Below are 21,720 nucleotides of genomic sequence, written 5' to 3'. Positions count from 1 at the left end.
CCTCTGAAATTTAATTGAGGGGGCGAATAGTGTTCTTAGCCACTTCTGAAACTCGGAAATTCGTGAGAATGAAGTCAAGTTAAATTGGTAACTTTTGAAAAAAAGTACTGTTTTTTTTTCTACTTTAAAGCTATTTTTGAAATTAAAACTTTTATTTTCTTCTGAAATTTAATTGAAAGGCGAATAATTTGCTTTGCCCTTATTGAAATTTAAACATTCGTGAAAATAAAATTAAGTTAAATTGGTAATTTCAGAAAAAAAAAACTGTCTAAGAAACTTTCTTAAGACAAAGACTTTTTTTTTCACGTATAACTTTCTTTATAATTAAAAGAAAATCTCATCCCAACTTCATCTCTTTTGCCCTTCCCTGGCGGAAAGAGTAATAAAATGCAACCTTCACTGATAAAAAATGGTTTCAAAGCCACCCCTGACTTTCAACAATTTCCTTTCCACCCACTTTGGCATATAATTCTGGTGGCCAAACCCCCCACAAAGACAGCTATTTGACTGTGGGTAAAAGTACTTTGCTTCTTAAATTTTCATTTTTATGGCCTTTTGCTCCTTTGTCCTCTTTTTAAAATGTCAGATATCCACAGAAACATATCTTATTTGGATATCTCTTCGTAAATCGTCTCAAACAAGCAATTATCTAGATTTTCTGAGAAAACAGGTATTTTAAGCTTTTAAGGGATCTAAACTGGGGAGGTCTTGTTGACATTTTCTCTGGTCTGGTCTTTTTGTGATGAGACATTTCTTAGACTAACGTAAATAAACGCTCTCTGTTAAATTTTTTTTTAGCTCTTTTAATTACATAATTTAAGTTATCAATTTCAAAAGAAAGCATATTTTTTTATTTTGTTTAATTGTTTTAAATTATTTGGTTGTTTTTTTGTTGTTGCTGTTGTCGTTATTTTTTTTACATCAGTTTGATAAATTAAATAACAAGGAAACGTAAAATAGATATCGAAGGAGGTAAGCAAATGTTTTCATTTCATTAAATTATTTAATGCTTTAATAATTATGCATTTATGTACTATTTGAATTGTTTCAGATAGTTGTTCGTATATCAAATACATTTAAATAGTACATTAGTTCATGATTTTACCGTTTGTTGTTGGTGTATGGATTAGTTTATGTTACGAATTTTTTTTTTTTAATTGTTAAATAATATTTTGAATTCTTTTTACTTTTAAAAACTTTGTTTTTATTCGAAAATGAAATTCAACCTTTAATTTTTTAAGAAAATCCTAGTCAATAAAAAAATAATAAATAAAGTACCTTGAAATAAAAAATTTGTTTTCGTATTTTCGATTATTCTTTCAACTTTTAGGAGGTACATTTTAATATCGGTTCCTTAAGACAGTGGTTCTTAACCTTTTTAAGCCGCGACCCAAATTTGAGAAATATGTTCATGTCGCGACCCAAAAAAAAGTCTAAATTAGGCTGAGTAAGCCACAATGACTTCTTCTAGGAGGTGTTAATATTACTTATTATTTGACGTATTACTAACTTCTTTGGTTCGACTCAGAGCGACCCAAGAAATATGCTTCGCGACCCAATTTTGGGTCGCGACCCATAGGTTAAGAACCGCTGCCTTAAGATCATCAATGTCTTTATTTTATTGAAATTAATTATCTTCTGCTCTTTTGGCACAAAAGTGATATTCATTGCAGATTAATATACTAAAAATAAATAAATAAAAATGACCGAAAAACTATTGATTCTAAAAACAGGAAAATAACACGATTGAGAATGCATCATATCAGCTCTGAAAGGTGTTTTTCTTTTTCCTTTTTCTAATTTTTTAAATTTACTATTTTATTTTTATCTTATATGATAACTATTATTATATTATGTATATCATATGATTACGTAGAGCAGAACTCTAACACCAAATCTGTTATACATTTACTCTCTCTCTCATGTGAAATAAACCAATTTAAAAAAAAAACATTATACACCAACAGTAATTTGTATGAATAAGGATAATTCGTTTAAATAATGATAATTTTTATTTTAAAACAAACAAATTAACTACCATTTTTATTTTTAACAATAAAAATCTTAAAAAATTATTCTTTAAAAAAGGTTCATTAAAAATTTTCATAATATTTTATTATTTTCAGTAATAAAAACATTAATTAAACAAAAAACTTATTTTTAAGAATGGGGCAATATTGGAGGGTAAGACACATTCCGTAACATTGGAGGGGGAAAAATTATCCGCGTAATTTTTGTAGTCTTTTTTTTTTTAATCATAATTTCATAGCATGCTAAAATTGTGTTAATTAACTTTGTGAAAGCTTTTTTCACGAATATTTCTTCTGAATTTAAAGTATTAATTTTCAAAAATTTTAATGCTGAAATTATAAATGCTGTTGATGGAGATTAAAAAATTAATGCGATCAATACTATTGTAATTCATCATTTCTTAAAAATGTGAATATTTCTCTTTATCAATTGAATATTTTTATGTTCCGTTTTAAACATGACAATTACGACTTAAATCCAGATAAATTAAACTGGAACAATATGAGAAAAATACTACACATAAAACTACTTAAATTTCCTTTATTTTTCCGCATTTTGTGTTATATTATATGTTATATATGTATTATGTGTTATATATATGTTATTGTGTTATATTTTTGTTTATTTTACTTTTCTCTTTAAAAATCCGAAGCAAATAAAATTCATTGTCAAGACTAGCCATTAAAAAGAATTTTTTATTTAGGAAAAAAGCTGTATAACCTTTTTCTTTGGTATTATATTTGCTTTGGAATTTCAAATAAATAAATAGTTCCCTGTCATGATTGTTTACTCATATATGACGTCGCGAATATATATATTTACATGCCTTTCTGATCAGAAGTTTCAATAGGCAAATTATTCAAAAAAGAATCTTCTTTAAAATATAGCCATATTTTTAGGTCCCTGTACACACTGGAGTAACGTAACTTTATTTTTAGCTCGATGTTAATTATATAACTGCTGAATATTTTTTTTATAGTGGCTTTTTAAAAGGAGAGCATATGTGATACATAAAACCGTAAAATTCCATCCAATTTCTATAAAACGTGTTGAAAATTTTTAATTTGAAATCAATAAGTAATTTCATTTTTTATAACTATATATTAAACAGATTCAAGAAGTTTTATGAAATTGACACTTCATGACTTGCATTATAATTAGCTTGTTGACTAGGGATACTTTATTTAAGACTTTTTATGATTACTTTATTTATTTAATTTTAAGTTAAGAGCTTCCATTGCCCATAAGTGATATATGCGCCAGTTTTATAAACTTAATTTATACAACAATACAGATATTTACTAAAATTGTCTGAAAAATTAAGTTTAAAAATAATAATAAAGTAATAACTTAGTTAATTAAATTAGCTCCAACTGTTATTATTCTTTTTTTAATTTTACAATATCATTTAATCTAACACGTCATATGGTAACCATATTATATATAGACAGAGCTATACTTTGTTCAAAGTTTACATTTTATATTAAATCCATTTTTTGATTTTATAAAACCTTCGAAATACAATTTTCAGTGTCTGACCTGTTAATTCCATCATACCTGTCTTTCTGTATACCGGATAATAATAATAATCTGAATCAAAATATTTTGGTTTTATTTGATGGCCTGTCGCCTTAAATGCTTTGTTTAAAAAAAATTTCTTTGATAGACAATATCAATGAAACTTTGGCGTTAAGATTGTTGCTGTTATAAGATTGTTGTTTCATCAATTAACATAAATAACGCACGTCGCATGTCGTTTTTATCATCAGTTATCAAATTCATTTTATCCAATTTTAAAAGTTCTATAACTAATTTATTTTTCGTTTAGTTTGCGTAACATAATAAAACTATAACCAATAGTTCAATTAAAAATTAAAGATAAACTTCAGAATTTTTTTTAGAATTTTGAAATTTATGTACAAAAAAAAAGTTATTTCTTATAAAATAATTTCAGAAAGTTAAAAATATGCAAAAATGAATATAGAAGTATGCACGAAAGAAAAAAATGGGATAATTTATTTTAAGATTTAGTCTGAAAGAGAAAAAAGAAGTCCCTGGGCAAAGTAGAAATCGGGAGCCATCACCGATTTCATAGTTAATACATTCAATGCCAATTTCTCTTCTACTAATCAAGTTTCAGGATCTCTTAAAACGAAAATCTTCGCTTAAGTTCCAATTGTTCATGGGATTTCCTGACAATTTTGAGGAATCTCAACTAAAATTATTAATTGTAGCATTTAGAAGAAGCAAACACATATTCATCGTCGACATTGACACCCAAATCTTAAAAAAAAGTTTAAAACATTGCTCAATTTTATAAAGAATTATTAAAATAATTGAATATCCATTTAGTAGTAAATTATATTTAGTTTTTTTTGCATCACATTATTTTTACTAGAAAAGCAATAAAAACAAAGATAAAAGAAAGCTATTGTCTTTTCATATTCTAATTGGTCAGTTAAATGTGAAAATTTACGGAACATGTACAGAAACGGCTAAACCATACAAACACAAATTATTATTTTGTTCAAATTTAAAAGTTATTTCGTTACTTGAGTGGTGAGGTTTAGCACTTTCTTGTAATATCTCGCATGCTCACGCACTTTTAATTTTTGATTCTGTGCAGTGCAGGTAATAATTATTTATGTACGTGAACTAGCAAGAGGCTAAAGTTTTCTATTTTATAGCAAAATCAAACAATGTATTGAGCGTAAATAAATAAATAAACAAAGCGAGCACTCTTAGATCAAACAATCGCATTTTCATAGGACTCAATTCGGATAGTTCGGGAACCTGACTTTAAATATGCGAAATAATTAGTTTAAGGGTAGACGATTTTAAGAGTCAAAAAATTTCCCCCACGAAAACGTACTTGCTTTGAATAAACTTTTTCAATCAACGTATGCAGATTCTTGACCCTTAAAATAATGGGATAGCTGTAATCTGGATGGGAAAAAAAACAGTTCGACAATTTAGTCAGAGCAGTTAGAGCCTTCTTATGTTTGCGATTTGAATATTTTTGTTATACACAGAGCTGACGATTCTAAGGTTGTTCAGTGATGATCAGTAATCTTTTAATTTATTCCTTTTTTTTTTTGTGCGTCAGACATAGTTTAATGCATTTTTTGCAGGTATACCTGGCTCAGTAATTACGATTTTTGTCTGACATTATTTACTTTCTATATTTAGTCATGTATTATTGAAATGCTTTTTCCGAACATTTTAATTTTCAAACTTCGTAGTTTACTTTGATTATTTGTCAGTTATTTTTAAAAATAATTCTTTTTCGGATTTTTATTTTCTCTATAATAATTTCTATTCCTCTGTCCTTGTTATTTTTCAAACATTTTTAAGCTAAATGGGAATTTTTGTGATTAATTTTGTGACCAGTAACTCTTTATTCTCATTAATAAAATAATAAGTCTTAATAAAAACTATGTTATAATACAACAAATTTTTAATAAGTACAGCAAATTTTTCAGATTTAGTCTTTGTTTAGTTGTAATAATTTTTTTAGATTTCATTTTTATCGGATTTTTGCTTTTACGTTTATGTTAATGATATTTTTGTTAATTGTTTTCTCTATATTTTGTTAGAACATTTTAAATTCTTTAAATATATTTCATTCAATTTATACTTGAAATTTTTTAAATATTTTAAAAGTATATAACATAATTTCCCAATATCATTTGGTTTTTCGAAAGATTCTTTTAAATTTCCATTAGTCTTTTTCGCTCTACAATTTTGTTTCGAATAGCTATAATTCAAAAAATAATATTGCATTGTTAAGTTAAAAAAGCACGTAGCCTCTAATATACAATAAAATTTTTGGTTATAATTTTATAATGTGTTTAGATTATACTTCTGTAAATAAGAAACATATTTAAATATGGCGAGCTGGAAATTAATTCCTTCATTTGTTTTAATTTTTTCATCCCTAGTCCTTTATCATGAAAACTTAATATGATAAAGTTAATTCTACTTCATTAAATTACTGCATATTTATATGTTTAAAATTGTATTTTTTTTCTTTGTATACATTTTAAGCTTTACCTTTGAATTAACCAGAAAAATCAGAAGACTTGTTAAAATTCAAAGTCATTCTAAAATAAGATTTAATTTTAGAAATCAATCTCTTTTACTCCTTCATTTATTTTAATGTTTTTATACCTTGTGCTTATCATTAAAATTATGATAAAGTTAATTTTCCATTTTTTTGTAAATTGAAAATTTATATTCATGATTAAATTCAAATCTATGCTAGAATCAAAATTTAAATAACAAGTTATTTTTAATTCAATATGTTTTTGAAGAGCGAAAAACCATTCTATGTCATTATGATTAAAATGTATCGACAAAATGTATTGCTCAGCATTAACAAGTTTAAAGGAGTAAAATTACAAAATTCATTAATTAAATTTTTTACATTTTAATACACTTTTTTTCTTTTTAATTAGTTTCGGATTGATAAATCATTTTTTGTTAACTAAATTGGTGTGGATGTAATAGTTAAATCATCGTCGTCATAAACAACGGAAATAGTTTAGATAATAACAATTAGACAAATTACAATATTAAAATAATACAACTAACTTTAAAATATTAAATCAAGCAAAGCTTATGACTTTACATTGGCTCGCCCCCCCAGTCAAAAAAAAGTTGGCACGCCACTGCTAGTAGATTGTACTTTCTTGCATTCACAAGATCAGTTAGTTGACTATGTTCTTTTAATTTATATAGCTAAATATACAATCATAAAATGTGATTATGAATGCACTTAGTAATTGTTTAAATGCAACAACTGTAGAAAAATATATCACATCTTTACAGTAACTAATTCAAGAAAAAACTTAATTCCACTTCCTTCTAGAATCGTGATACTGGATTTTAAAATTGCGTGAATATGGATTGCGATTTTGGGTTTTAAAATCGCGTTAATATGAATCGCGATATTGGATTACAAAATCGTGTGAATATGAATCACGATATTGGATTTTAAAATAGCGTGAATATGAATCGCGATTTTGGATTTTAAAATCGCGTGAATATGAATCGCGATATTGGATTTCAAAATCGCGTGAATATGAATCACGATATTGGATTTTTAAATCGAGTGAACATGAATCGCGATTTTTGATTTTAAAATCAAGTGAATATGAATCGCAATTTTGGATTATAAAATCATGTGAATATGAATCACGCTGTTGGATTTTAAAAATACGAAAATACAAATCATGATATTGGATGTTAAAATCGCGTGAATATGAATCACGATTTTGGATTATAAAATCACGTGAATATGAATCGCGCAGCTGGATTTAAAAAACACAAATCACGATATTGGATTTTAAAATCGCGTCAATATGAATCACTATTTTGGATTTTAAAATCGCGTGAATATGAATCGTGCGGTTGGATTTTAAAATCGCGTGAATATGAATCACGATTTTGAATTTTAAAATCACGTGAATAAGAATAGCGCTGTTGGATTTTAAAAACGCGAAAATACAAATAGCGATATTGAATTTTTAAATCGCGTAAATAAAAATCACGATGAATAATTTTTAGATCACGTGAATACGAATCGCAATGAGTAATTTTTAAATAGCGTACAAATACGAAAAACGAGATCTGATATTACAACTGCGTGATAACGAATCGCAATATTCGATTTAAAAATGCGTGAATACGAACCGCGACGTCGGATTTTAAACTCGCGAGAATACAGATCGCGATATTGAACTTTTAAATTGAGTGAATAGGAATTGCTAGTACGATTTTTAAACAGCGTAAAAAAAATCGCAACGCATAAGTTTTAAATCAGTTAAATACGAAAATCGATGATTGATATTAAAATCGTCTGATTAAAAATCGCGATTTTAGCATATTCCAGCGCAGTTCCTAATATTTAAAATTCCGAAAATCAGCCAAACGAAAAAAAAAAATATCGGTGGTCGAAACGAAACGCTTAGACTCCTTTCTACTCTATAGCGGAAGTCGCGGGAATCCGACTATCGTTCCGGCGGCTTGGGTTTCTCTAATTGGACACCCTAAAAATTTTAGTTTTTGGAACATGGTCGAAAATTTTAAAAATTGGGAGAAAAAAGCGGATTTCCGCTTTTTCGTGGAAGTCTTTCATGCCGTGGAGACGTGAACGGCAAAATGATCTCCAATGACTCACGGCAATGCGGATTAATATTTGAAATTGAATTCAGGTTTGCCAAATTTTGGACGTTTTGTCTCAGAATGGCGCAGCTTTGGCAGAAACTGAGCTGAATGTCGCAAAATGGCGCAGTTATGCCGTTTTGTCTCAGTTTGTCGCAAATGGCGCAGGCGTAGCATCCCTGTATATATATATATATATATATATATATATATATATATATATATATATATATATATATATATATATATATATATATATATATATATATATATATATATATGGGAGATAGTGCAGCATAGGAGTAAATGATGACGATAGTTTAACAAATATAACAATTTAATAGAAATAAAAGGATGGAAAGATATAACAGTAAACGTTATTGACATGACTCGTGAGAGCTGCCTTCGCGCAGTGGTCTCCGGAATGCATGTGACTAAGAATTAGGTTGTTCTATGGTATAAAGTAAGAGTTAACTATAAATTCGGGAGTTTCCCTTCGGGACTTCCCCTTCTGGTCTGGCTGGCGCCTCTCAATGTCAAGAGGATGATGCAACTTCCTTTAATATTACAAGATGGTAGATGACGCAATGTTCACAGTTATTACACTATAATACTATAACAACAGCTCCAAACTCCACAGACTCGGCGATCCTGAGAACAAAATGTCCTCATTTTCATCAGAATAGCTACCAGACACAGTTACCTGAAAAAAAGAAAAAAAACGAGAAAGCAAAGTATAAAAATATAAAAACAATTGTTTAATTTACTGACCACGGTTTCATGTGGTCAGCTGAAGATGAAGTATTGTTCGGTCCATCGTGATTCCCGACTTTTAGCACCTCATATCTATCATTCTTCTTCACTTTTGTGATTTGGTATGGACCGAAGAACTTGGGTCTTAATTTGAGACCAGATCCAAACTGAGTTCTTTGGATTGCAACTAAGTCTCCTTTTCGATATTCGTTGGCTTTCTTTCTTCTTTTATTGTACTGCCTGCGGTTCTCTTCTTGGATCTTCAAAATATTCTTTTTGGCTTCTTCTCGAATATTCTCTCTATCTTGGATGAATGATTCTATATGTTCTTTCTCCAGCATTTGCAGAATTTGTAAGTCCTCTTTTGTTTTCATTTTCACTCCGGTCAAATGCTGGAAAGGTGTCATCTGAGTGCTCCGAGAAACTGTAGAATTAATGGTACGCTGTACTGTTGGAACAAATTTGTACCACTTAGTAGGATCTTTTATTGATAGTTTTGCCAGTATCGGTATGAGGATCTTATGCATTATTTCCACTTGTCCATTACCACGAGGAATGCCTGTTGTTATTTTCACATGTTCGATACCTTCATCTTGGCAATAAGTCTCAAAATCTGTTGAAGTAAACGCAGTACCTCTGTCAGTAATTATTCGTGAAGGATTCCCAAAAGTTATCTGTTGAGCTTTTAACTTATCTATTGCCTCCTGACTTGTTGTAGATTTGGTTGGGTAGAACCAAACAAACTTGGTAAAAGCATCTACCACGGTGAGAATATGTTTATAGTTCTTATTAGTTGATGGCATGGGACCAATGAAATCAATATGGTAAGTATCTAAAGGAATGTTATTCTTAGGAATCGGGTTCAAAAACCCTTCTCTTTTTCCTGCCTTCCTATTCACTAATATACACTCTACACAATTACTTACAACATTTTCAACACATTTTTTCATATCTGGAAAATAATAGTTTTGTTTAAGTACATCAAGAGTTTTAGTTATACCAAAATGACCATTAGCATGTGTAGATTTGATAATGTCAGTTTGCATTTGTTGTGGAACCACGAGAAAATAATTATCATTCTCAAGTTTATATAAAACATTATTTTTTACCACAAAATCATCAATTGTTTCATTTTCCAAAAGTTGCTTAATACAGTGAATATATTCATCATTTATTTGGTTAGTAACAATTTTAGAGGTTAGTTCGTCACAAGTAATATGCATAATAGGATATCTACTTAAACAATCAACATGTTTCATTTGTTTACCTGGGCGATGTACAATGTCATAATCAAAGTCTTCCAAAAATAATGCCCACCTAGCAATTTTAGGAGTTAATTGTTGTTTATTCATAGTCTTTTGGAAAGCTGAACAGTCTGTTACTAGTTTAAATTTATTTCCCACCAAATAATTTCGAAATTTTTTCAAAGCCTCAATTATAGCCAACACTTCAAGTTCATAACTTGAATAATTCTCCTCTTGAGGAGTCGTTTTTTTACTCATATAGTGTATTGGGTGTAATTTGTTATCATCAGATTGCTGAAAAAGAATAGCACCATACCCAAATTTACTTGCATCGGTATGCAACTCAAGCTTTGCTCCTTGTTTAAAAATGTGTAGTACTGGATTTTCAGAAAGTTTTTGTTTTAAAGTTTGAAGCGCTGTTTGTTGTTCTGGGCCAAAATAACATACACTGTTATCCCGAAGTAAATCACTTAATGGTTTAGCAATTAAAGCATAGTTAAGAATAAACTTCCTAAAATATCCGGTTAAACCAAGAAAACTCTGCACCTGTTTAGTAGACTTAGATACAGGAAAATTTTGAACAGCTAATGTTTTTTCGGAAGATGGTTTAATGGTACCGTTCTCAATAATATAACCCAAAAAGTTAATTTTAGACATCAAAAATTGGCATTTTTTTAAGTTAAGTTCTAGTCCATATTCGGATGCAGTTTGTAATACTCGTGCTAATCTGTTCAGTGCCTCTATTTCACTTTCTGAGGGTATGAAAATATCGTCCATGAAAATGACAACAACACCTTCTCTAAGAAGATCACGAAACACATAATTGATGTACCTCTGGAATGTACTAGGGCTATTACACAACCCAAATGGCACTTTATTAAACTCATACTGCCCATCAGGTGTTACAAATGAGGTGTATTTTTTACTATCCTCGTCTACGTCTATATGGAAAAAATTGTTACGCAAATGAAGTTTATTATATACTTTGCCACCCTGCAACTTGTCTAACACATCATCAATTTGAGGTAAGGGGTATTTATCTTTAATTGTTTTTGAATTTAATTTCCGATAATCAATGCATAATCTTAGACTATTATCTTTCTTTTTGCAAAGAACTATTGGGGAGCAATAATCAGAGCAACTCTCTCTAATTATGTCTGTTTTTAACCATTCTGATATCTGATCATTTACCTTTTGTTTCTCAGAAAAAGATAAACGTCTAGCTCTTTGACATACTGGGATTTCATCTTTTAAAATAATTTTCATTGTTAACTTAGTGTCTTTAATTTTGTTTGGTTGGTAATTATTAATCAACGCTGACAGTTCATTCCTAATACAAGGATCATTAACATGTGATAAATCAAGTTCATCATTACTATACACCTTGTTGATATTAAATAAAAAACATTCACAGGAGCAAGAGTCATTAATGTTGAAACAAGAACATTAATAAAAATCTTCACTCTTAGAATTTACGATTTGAGTATTTTCACTTGAAGAAAGCTGACCTAGATTTATTAATTGATTATAGAGCGTAGGCGTAATTATACAGTCACAAGTTAAATGTTCTGAAATAGCGGCGTTGACCTTCAATCCTGACTCATTGGGAATTAAAGACATATGGATCTCTACAAGTTTCGCTTTTCGCCTATTTCCAAAACACGATGTTAATATTATATTAGACAACGACGGCTCACTTATTTTTATTTTATTTGAATTAATCACTGATATTTCAGCCCCAGAATCAATTATGGCTTTCACTGGGATATTCTTATTCAAATAAATCTGAGCGTACTTCAACTCGTGCTTAAAATTATTCTCTCCAGATGGTTTGCAGGAATTAACACTAAAGCTTTCATTTTTTAAGTTATCACTGGGAGGGGTATTTTTTCTTTCTGATTTATCGCTTCTGGATTCGTATGTTTTTTTCGATCTCTTTTCGCAATCACGTGCAAAATGGCTGACTTCTCCGCAGATGTAGCATTGTTTCTCTGCTCTATTTTGTTTATTTATTGGTTGAGAAAAACGATCCGGCTGGTTTTTTCTGAAATATTTTTTCTCGCTTCGAAAAAAAGTGTTCTGCCCATATTTATGGGTATTGGAAACTTGTCTGTGAGGCATATTTTTAGACGTAGTGTAAATGTCTAATTCTCGTGCTAACTCGACAGGATTAAACCAATTTTCTCCCTGACGGATTAAAATATGACTGGCCATCTCTTTATTTAATGTCTCAATTATTTTATCGGATATGATTAAGTTACATAATGATTTAAATGTTTCAACTTTACGTAATTTGCAATAGTACTCGAAATGTGAATTTAAGCGAGTAGCAAATTGAATATATGATTCTTCTTTAAATTTTGAGGCATTTTTAAAGTTATTCAAACATTCTTGGGGAGTTTGTTGAAAATCGCGCAATATTAAAGCTTTTAATTTTTCATAGTTTTTTAAATCATCATCTTCAATGTATAACAAGATGTTGTTTGCTTTTTCACCTAGCATATTAATTAAGATTTCAGCTTTAAGTCCTTCATTTATGTTTTTCTTACTAAAAGCTCTTTCCAACGAAGAAAAAAATTGATTAAAGTTTTCAGGTTTCGATGGAACTGGAAGAGATAGAGTTTTAATGCTATGAATTAAATTCTCAATGTTTGTTTCAGGTGTATCATTTATTGTTTTGGGAGGGTCTATTTCAAATGCTTTGTTTTTAGCCTCTAATAAAAGCATTTCTTTCTCGAGTCTTTTTAATTTTAGTTTTTCTAACTCAACTTGAAATTCGCTTCGTTTAAGTTCCCTGTCTGCTGCCTGTATTCTTTCTTCTACGGCGTTAGTTAACAAATTTCTGACACAAATTCAGAATCATTCTTAAATATTTCGGAACATTCAATTTTTTCTTTTAATTTAACGATATTATCGCTGCTGTCTGCGATGCCTCCTATTTCCTCTAATACTTTTACTAGGTCTTCTTTCTTTGAATTTTTATACATTTTTAAAATTGAAAATTTCCTACCTTGATTGAAGAGACTCTCAGTGTCCAATGGTAATCCAATGTTTCGTTGATTCAAACCAGATTCGGGATTCGTTGATTCAAACCAGATTCGTATCCCTTTTCGTATCCAAGGATTTCACACTGCACTTCCACGGAAAAGTTGACTGCACTTCTTCGCACAAAATAATCCAATAATTTCAGGATGATTCGAAAGTTTCATGAAAGTTTCTGAATCAATTCTGTCCTTCGCGACAGAAGTTTCTGGATCAATTTTGTCCTTCGCGACAGATCCGGTTATTGCTGATTAAGGAGAGTTCAGAGGTCTCTGCTGCTGCTTTTCTCCAGTTGCTGATTTTTTGCTGCACTTCTACTAATCACTATGACTCCAGAAAATTCGTGAATTCCAACTGCTTTTGCTGCAATTTGATAAATCGCTCCTCCACGAGCGTAGAATTTCAGTGAATGTCCCCTTCTCGGGATTTCTAAAGTTGCTTGGCTGAAAAATATCCCCTTCTCGGGATTTCGAAGTTGTTGGTTAAAATCCCCTTCGCGGGATTTTAAAGTTTAGAAATAGTTACAGCTCGTCGTTCAATTCCCGGACGTAAGCCCCCATTATTTGTGGGAGATAGTGCAGCATAGGAGTAAATGACGACGATAGTTTAACAATTTAATAGAAATAAAAGGATGGAAAGATATAACAGTAAACGTTATTGACATGACTCGTGAGAGCTGCCTCCGGAATGCATGTGACTAAGAATTAGATTGTTCTATGGTATAAAGTAAGAGTTAATTATAAATTCGGGAGTTTCCCTTCGGGACTTCCCCTTCTGGTCTGGCTGGCGCCTCTCAATGTCAAGAGGATGATGCAACTTCCTTTAATATTACAAGATGGTAGATGACGCAGAAAAAGTAATCTCTAAAAGAAAAAGTAATCTCTCCTAATAAACTACAGAATTTATGTCATTATTGATAACAATAGTTTGGTAGATATTTGGTAATTGAAAACTAGTACTTGTACTAGCTCACTTTTTCATGTTTGATCACAAAACTGCTAGTTTCACTACATGTTATTTTTTCGCAATGTACCCACGTTAATTATTTACTAAGCAGATTGTTATTACTTAATAGGATATTGTAGCAGAATTAAATTTAATCCGATTTTAAGTTTATATGGCAATTTGTTTCAAGGTTATGAGCATTTTTATGCAGCTGTTTATGGTTCACTACTTCAAAAATTAGCAACTTTCGGAAATCTTATATTTTTTTAGAAATAAGTCAGTATAGTTTCTTATGCAATTTTAATGCTGCATTGAATAAAATCAATTGCAAATAACAACTGCATAATTGTTGAAAGTAATATGCATTTTTTTTTTTAATTTCATCGTATGGGATGTGTTTTTATATTTAAACAAATGTTTGTAACAACTAACTATTAGTTTTATTCTGCTCGGTATTAAAAGTTATATAGGAGATATTGTACTCAACTTATTTTAAAAGTATTATTTCAAATAATTCTCTCTTAGACCTTTTCCTCACATAAAATTACTCACAACTTCCTTGTCCTCCTGCTCCTTATCAGCTTGGAATTTATTCTATTCGATTGAGTGTAAAAAAAGAATAATCTTATGTGATTGACAATAACGGAAGTCCTTTTCAGAATCAGCGTCTAAAATTTATAAAAAAGCTATTAGTTTCATGAAGTCTGACAAAAAGTTTAAAAATATAGGCTAAGTTTATTGAGTTTAAAGATTTGTAAGAAAAGAAGAAATAAAATATAATTATCCAACTTACAAGTACCATAATGATACCAGATGTATCGAAAATAAAAAGTGTAAAATTGCATAATAAGATTGGAATTATATATTTGAATTTCTGTAAATGTTGTTAATGGTAATACTGTCTTCAGTGCACTTTATTTTGTGGCCTGTCATGCTTTTTAGCCACGAGGATTGAATAGAAATGGCAGAAGAGTAATACTATTTATCTGAAAAATAAAATTAATTTTATACAGTTAATTTAAATAATAAATAAAACAATTCGCAATCGCAACGAACTATAGGGGGCGTTGTTGTATGAGACTAATACCTGCGATTTCTATATGAACAGTCATTCAGTTACTCTAGAGACGTCGTTAATGTAGCACGTAGCATTGCAACGTTCCTTCTTTGTGCAGTGGCGTAGCGAGGGGTGGGCAAGGGGGGGGGCATCATGCCCCGGGCGCTACTCACAAAGGGGCGCCAAATGGTCCGCAAAACAAAAAATTGCTGGATAATTTTTTTTATCATAATTGACTTCTGAAAAATATATTTTAAATTAGTGCCAGTGTAATATAATAAATGTTAATTCATAAATATTATTCATAATATTTAATATTTAATTCATATTAAATATTATATTAAATTCATATTCATCTTAAATATATTTCAATATTTAATTCACGACCTTGTCATCGCGCTCTGCTTAGAATAAAAAATGAAATGTTATTAAATATTAAATGTTATATATAAGTTTAATGTCAGCATAAATTATATTGTATATTTCACTATGTTACTACCTTTCAAGTTCAAGGCATTCTTGGTAAGTAATAAATCAAATAAGATTACTTACTACATCTACTCGACGATTCTATTATTAAGTGAATAGAGTATGAAAAAATTTGTTAACAGAAAAATTTGTTGTTCTCATATTTGTCACCACAGATTCAAAATGAATTCATTCATCTTCTGGCATCTACTGTTCGAAATCAACTAATAAACGATATCAAAAGAAATAAATATTATGGACTTTTGTTTGATTCAACTCCTGATATCTCTCATCGAGAACAAATGTCCCAAGTCGCTAGGTATGTAGATGCTGATTTTATCAATAAAAAAGTTTCCATCAAAGAATCTTTTTTGAGTTTTATTGAAATACATGCTAAAGATGCAGCCTGGATCGAAAATACAATTTTAGAGAAATTAAATTACGATGAAATTTCATTAACTAACTGCAGATCACAATGTTACGATAATGCTGCCGTGATGGCAGGTCACACATCTGAAACGCGATGGAGCGCCAGAATACAAGCGGTTATCGTTATCATCTATGGGCTAGGGCAGAGGTCGCCAAAGTGGTCTATATAGACCCCCAGGGGTCTATTTAACAAAAGCGGGGGTCGATCTGAGACAGGGGGGCGAATGGGGGTCGATCCGAATCGGAATCGAAAAAAAAACAGTTCTCAATGCGCAAATCACACATGCCTAATTAAGTATGTAAAATTTGTGAATTTTTTTTATAATTGACTCAATATCAGTTTCTTTATAAAACATAAATTAATAAACGTATATTTATTGGGGTGAAACAAGTATTTACGTACCACCGAGCAGTGGCACGAACTCAGCGCAGTTTATAAGTCCTATGTATATGTGCGCTTGTCCAAATGTCACGTGTGACGAGCATTGACGTTACAAATGCAAATATCATACGCAGTTTCAGCTATCTTTGCAAACTGTGTTGAATATTTGCAGTGTCATTATTAAAACTTTTATAGTTTTGGATAATTAGTTATTGTTTCGATAAAACCATTCGTTTAGTTTAGATATCAATTTTAATTATCAACGCACAAAAAAGAAGGTAAGTATTAACAATCTGGATTAGTACAGCCAGCGACAAAACTATAGCACACTTTGTATTTTTTTACGAAAATTACAAAATTGACCAATTTTGAACCCAATACAGCGAACCTTGCAAAAAGCACCAGGCACACCTGTTCGGCCTTAAATTCAATTTGCCTCATCACTAGAGGGCGCTATTATTCATGTTTTATTCTTTCTATTAATTTTGTTGTTCAGTGTGTGTGTAAACAAAGAGGATTAAAGTTAGATTTAGAAGCGCGTGTTGTTTCTTGTCTCGTCTCATCATCGAAATGGTCCGTCCGAGCCCCAGCATATAATTTTTAAGATGAATGACAGTGACACAGTCAACGAAACTTCTAAATCAACGGAATAACATTCAAAAAACCCAAAAGCAAATCGAAAGCGAAACCATCGCACTCGTTAATTGAGAAGGTCACAAACACAATGGATCAATTACTACAGCAAAAAAGGATCCTAAAAGGTAAGCTAACTAGATTAACTAATCAAATTGACTTACTTAACAATCAAACAATATCTACTTCAGTGGCGTGCCAACTTTTTTTTGACTGGGGGGGCGAGCCAATGTAAAGTCATAAGCTTTGCTTGATTTAATATTTTAAAGTTAGTTGTATAATTTTAATATTGTAATTTGTCTAATTGTTATTATCTAAACTATTTCCGTTGTTTATGACGACGATGATTTAACTATTACATCCACACCAATTTAGTTAACAAAAAATGATTTATCAATCCGAAACTAATTAAAAAGAAAAAAAGTGTATTAAAATGTAAAAAATTTAATTAATGAATTTTGTAATTTTACTCCTTTAAACTTGTTAATGCTGAGCAATACATTTTGTCGATACATTTTAATCATAATGACATAGAATGGTTTTTCGCTCTTCAAAAACATATTGAATTAAAAATAACTTGTTATTTAAATTTTGATTCTAGCATAGATTTGAATTTAATCATGAATATAAATTTTCAATTTACAAAAAAATGGAAAATTAACTTTATCATAATTTTAATGATAAGCACAAGGTATAAAAACATTAAAATAAATGAAGGAGTAAAAGAGATTGATTTCTAAAATTAAATCTTATTTTAGAATGACTTTGAATTTTAACAAGTCTTCTGATTTTTCTGGTTAATTCAAAGGTAAAGCTTAAAATGTATACAAAGAAAAAAAATACAATTTTAAACATATAAATATGCAGTAATTTAATGAAGTAGAATTAACTTTATCATATTAAGTTTTCATGATAAAGGACTAGGGATGAAAAAATTAAAACAAATGAAGGAATTAATTTCCAGCTCGCCATATTTAAATATGTTTCTTATTTACAGAAGTATAATCTAAACACATTATAAAATTATAACCAAAAATTTTATTGTATATTAGAGGCTACGTGCTTTTTTAACTTAACAATGCAATATTATTTTTTGAATTATAGCTATTCGAAACAAAATTGTAGAGCGAAAAAGACTAATGGAAATTTAAAAGAATCTTTCGAAAAACCAAATGATATTGGGAAATTATGTTATATACTTTTAAAATATTTAAAAAATTTCAAGTATAAATTGAATGAAATATATTTAAAGAATTTAAAATGTTCTAACAAAATATAGAGAAAACAATTAACAAAAATATCATTAACATAAACGTAAAAGCAAAAATCCGATAAAAATGAAATCTAAAAAAATTATTACAACTAAACAAAGACTAAATCTGAAAAATTTGCTGTACTTATTAAAAATTTGTTGTATTATAACATAGTTTTTATTAAGACTTATTATTTTATTAATGAGAATAAAGAGTTACTGGTCACAAAATTAATCACAAAAATTCCCATTTAGCTTAAAAATGTTTGAAAAATAACAAGGACAGAGGAATAGAAATTATTATAGAGAAAATAAAAATCCGAAAAAGAATTATTTTTAAAAATAACTGACAAATAATCAAAGTAAACTACGAAGTTTGAAAATTAAAATGTTCGGAAAAAGCATTTCAATAATACATGACTAAATATAGAAAGTAAATAATGTCAGACAAAAATCGTAATTACTGAGCCAGGTATACCTGCAAAAAATGCATTAAACTATGTCTGACGCACAAAAAAAAAAAGGAATAAATTAAAAGATTACTGATCATCACTGAACAACCTTAGAATCGTCAGCTCTGTGTATAACAAAAATATTCAAATCGCAAACATAAGAAGGCTCTAACTGCTCTGACTAAATTGTCGAACTGTTTTTTTTCCCATCCAGATTACAGCTATCCCATTATTTTAAGGGTCAAGAATCTGCATACGTTGATTGAAAAAGTTTATTCAAAGCAAGTACGTTTTCGTGGGGGAAATTTTTTGACTCTTAAAATCGTCTACCCTTAAACTAATTATTTCGCATATTTAAAGTCAGGTTCCCGAACTATCCGAATTGAGTCCTATGAAAATGCGATTGTTTGATCTAAGAGTGCTCGCTTTGTTTATTTATTTATTTACGCTCAATACATTGTTTGATTTTGCTATAAAATAGAAAACTTTAGCCTCTTGCTAGTTCACGTACATAAATAATTATTACCTGCACTGCACAGAATCAAAAATTAAAAGTGCGTGAGCATGCGAGATATTACAAGAAAGTGCTAAACCTCACCACTCAAGTAACGAAATAACTTTTAAATTTGAACAAAATAATAATTTGTGTTTGTATGGTTTAGCCGTTTCTGTACATGTTCCGTAAATTTTCACATTTAACTGACCAATTAGAATATGAAAAGACAATAGCTTTCTTTTATCTTTGTTTTTATTGCTTTTCTAGTAAAAATAATGTGATGCAAAAAAAACTAAATATAATTTACTACTAAATGGATATTCAATTATTTTAATAATTCTTTATAAAATTGAGCAATGTTTTAAACTTTTTTTTAAGATTTGGGTGTCAATGTCGACGATGAATATGTGTTTGCTTCTTCTAAATGCTACAATTAATAATTTTAGTTGAGATTCCTCAAAATTGTCAGGAAATCCCATGAACAATTGGAACTTAAGCGAAGATTTTCGTTTTAAGAGATCCTGAAACTTGATTAGTAGAAGAGAAATTGGCATTGAATGTATTAACTATGAAATCGGTGATGGCTCCCGATTTCTACTTTGCCCAGGGACTTCTTTTTTCTCTTTCAGACTAAATCTTAAAATAAATTATCCCATTTTTTTCTTTCGTGCATACTTCTATATTCATTTTTGCATATTTTTAACTTTCTGAAATTATTTTATAAGAAATAACTTTTTTTTTGTACATAAATTTCAAAATTCTAAAAAAAATTCTGAAGTTTATCTTTAATTTTTAATTGAACTATTGGTTATAGTTTTATTATGTTACGCAAACTAAACGAAAAATAAATTAGTTATAGAACTTTTAAAATTGGATAAAATGAATTTGATAACTGATGATAAAAACGACATGCGACGTGCGTTATTTATGTTAATTGATGAAACAACAATCTTATAACAGCAACAATCTTAACGCCAAAGTTTCATTGATATTGTCTATCAAAGAAATTTTTTTTAAACAAAGCATTTAAGGCGACAGGCCATCAAATAAAACCAAAATATTTTGATTCAGATTATTATTATTATCCGGTATACAGAAAGACAGGTATGATGGAATTAACAGGTCAGACACTGAAAATTGTATTTCGAAGGTTTTATAAAATCAAAAAATGGATTTAATATAAAATGTAAACTTTGAACAAAGTATAGCTCTGTCTATATATAATATGGTTACCATATGACGTGTTAGATTAAATGATATTGTAAAATTAAAAAAAGAATAATAACAGTTGGAGCTAATTTAATTAACTAAGTTATTACTTTATTATTATTTTTAAACTTAATTTTTCAGACAATTTTAGTAAATATCTGTATTGTTGTATAAATTAAGTTTATAAAACTGGCGCATATATCACTTATGGGCAATGGAAGCTCTTAACTTAAAATTAAATAAATAAAGTAATCATAAAAAGTCTTAAATAAAGTATCCCTAGTCAACAAGCTAATTATAATGCAAGTCATGAAGTGTCAATTTCATAAAACTTCTTGAATCTGTTTAATATATAGTTATAAAAAATGAAATTACTTATTGATTTCAAATTAAAAATTTTCAACACGTTTTATAGAAATTGGATGGAATTTTACGGTTTTATGTATCACATATGCTCTCCTTTTAAAAAGCCACTATAAAAAAAATATTCAGCAGTTATATAATTAACATCGAGCTAAAAATAAAGTTACGTTACTCCAGTGTGTACAGGGACCTAAAAATATGGCTATATTTTAAAGAAGATTCTTTTTTGAATAATTTGCCTATTGAAACTTCTGATCAGAAAGGCATGTAAATATATATATTCGCGACGTCATATATGAGTAAACAATCATGACAGGGAACTATTTATTTATTTGAAATTCCAAAGCAAATATAATACCAAAGAAAAAGGTTATACAGCTTTTTTCCTAAATAAAAAATTCTTTTTAATGGCTAGTCTTGACAATGAATTTTATTTGCTTCGGATTTTTAAAGAGAAAAGTAAAATAAACAAAAATATAACACAATAACATATATATAACACATAATACATATATAACATATAATATAACACAAAATGCGGAAAAATAAAGGAAATTTAAGTAGTTTTATGTGTAGTATTTTTCTCATATTGTTCCAGTTTAATTTATCTGGATTTAAGTCGTAATTGTCATGTTTAAAACGGAACATAAAAATATTCAATTGATAAAGAGAAATATTCACATTTTTAAGAAATGATGAATTACAATAGTATTGATCGCATTAATTTTTTAATCTCCATCAACAGCATTTATAATTTCAGCATTAAAATTTTTGAAAATTAATACTTTAAATTCAGAAG

This window comes from Parasteatoda tepidariorum, chromosome 6 (assembly GCF_982258835.1).
Source record: "Parasteatoda tepidariorum strain Cologne lab strain chromosome 6, Ptep-v5.0, whole genome shotgun sequence".
Classification (NCBI taxonomy): domain Eukaryota; kingdom Metazoa; phylum Arthropoda; class Arachnida; order Araneae; family Theridiidae; genus Parasteatoda; species Parasteatoda tepidariorum.
This window is presented reverse-complemented; position numbering follows the sequence as displayed.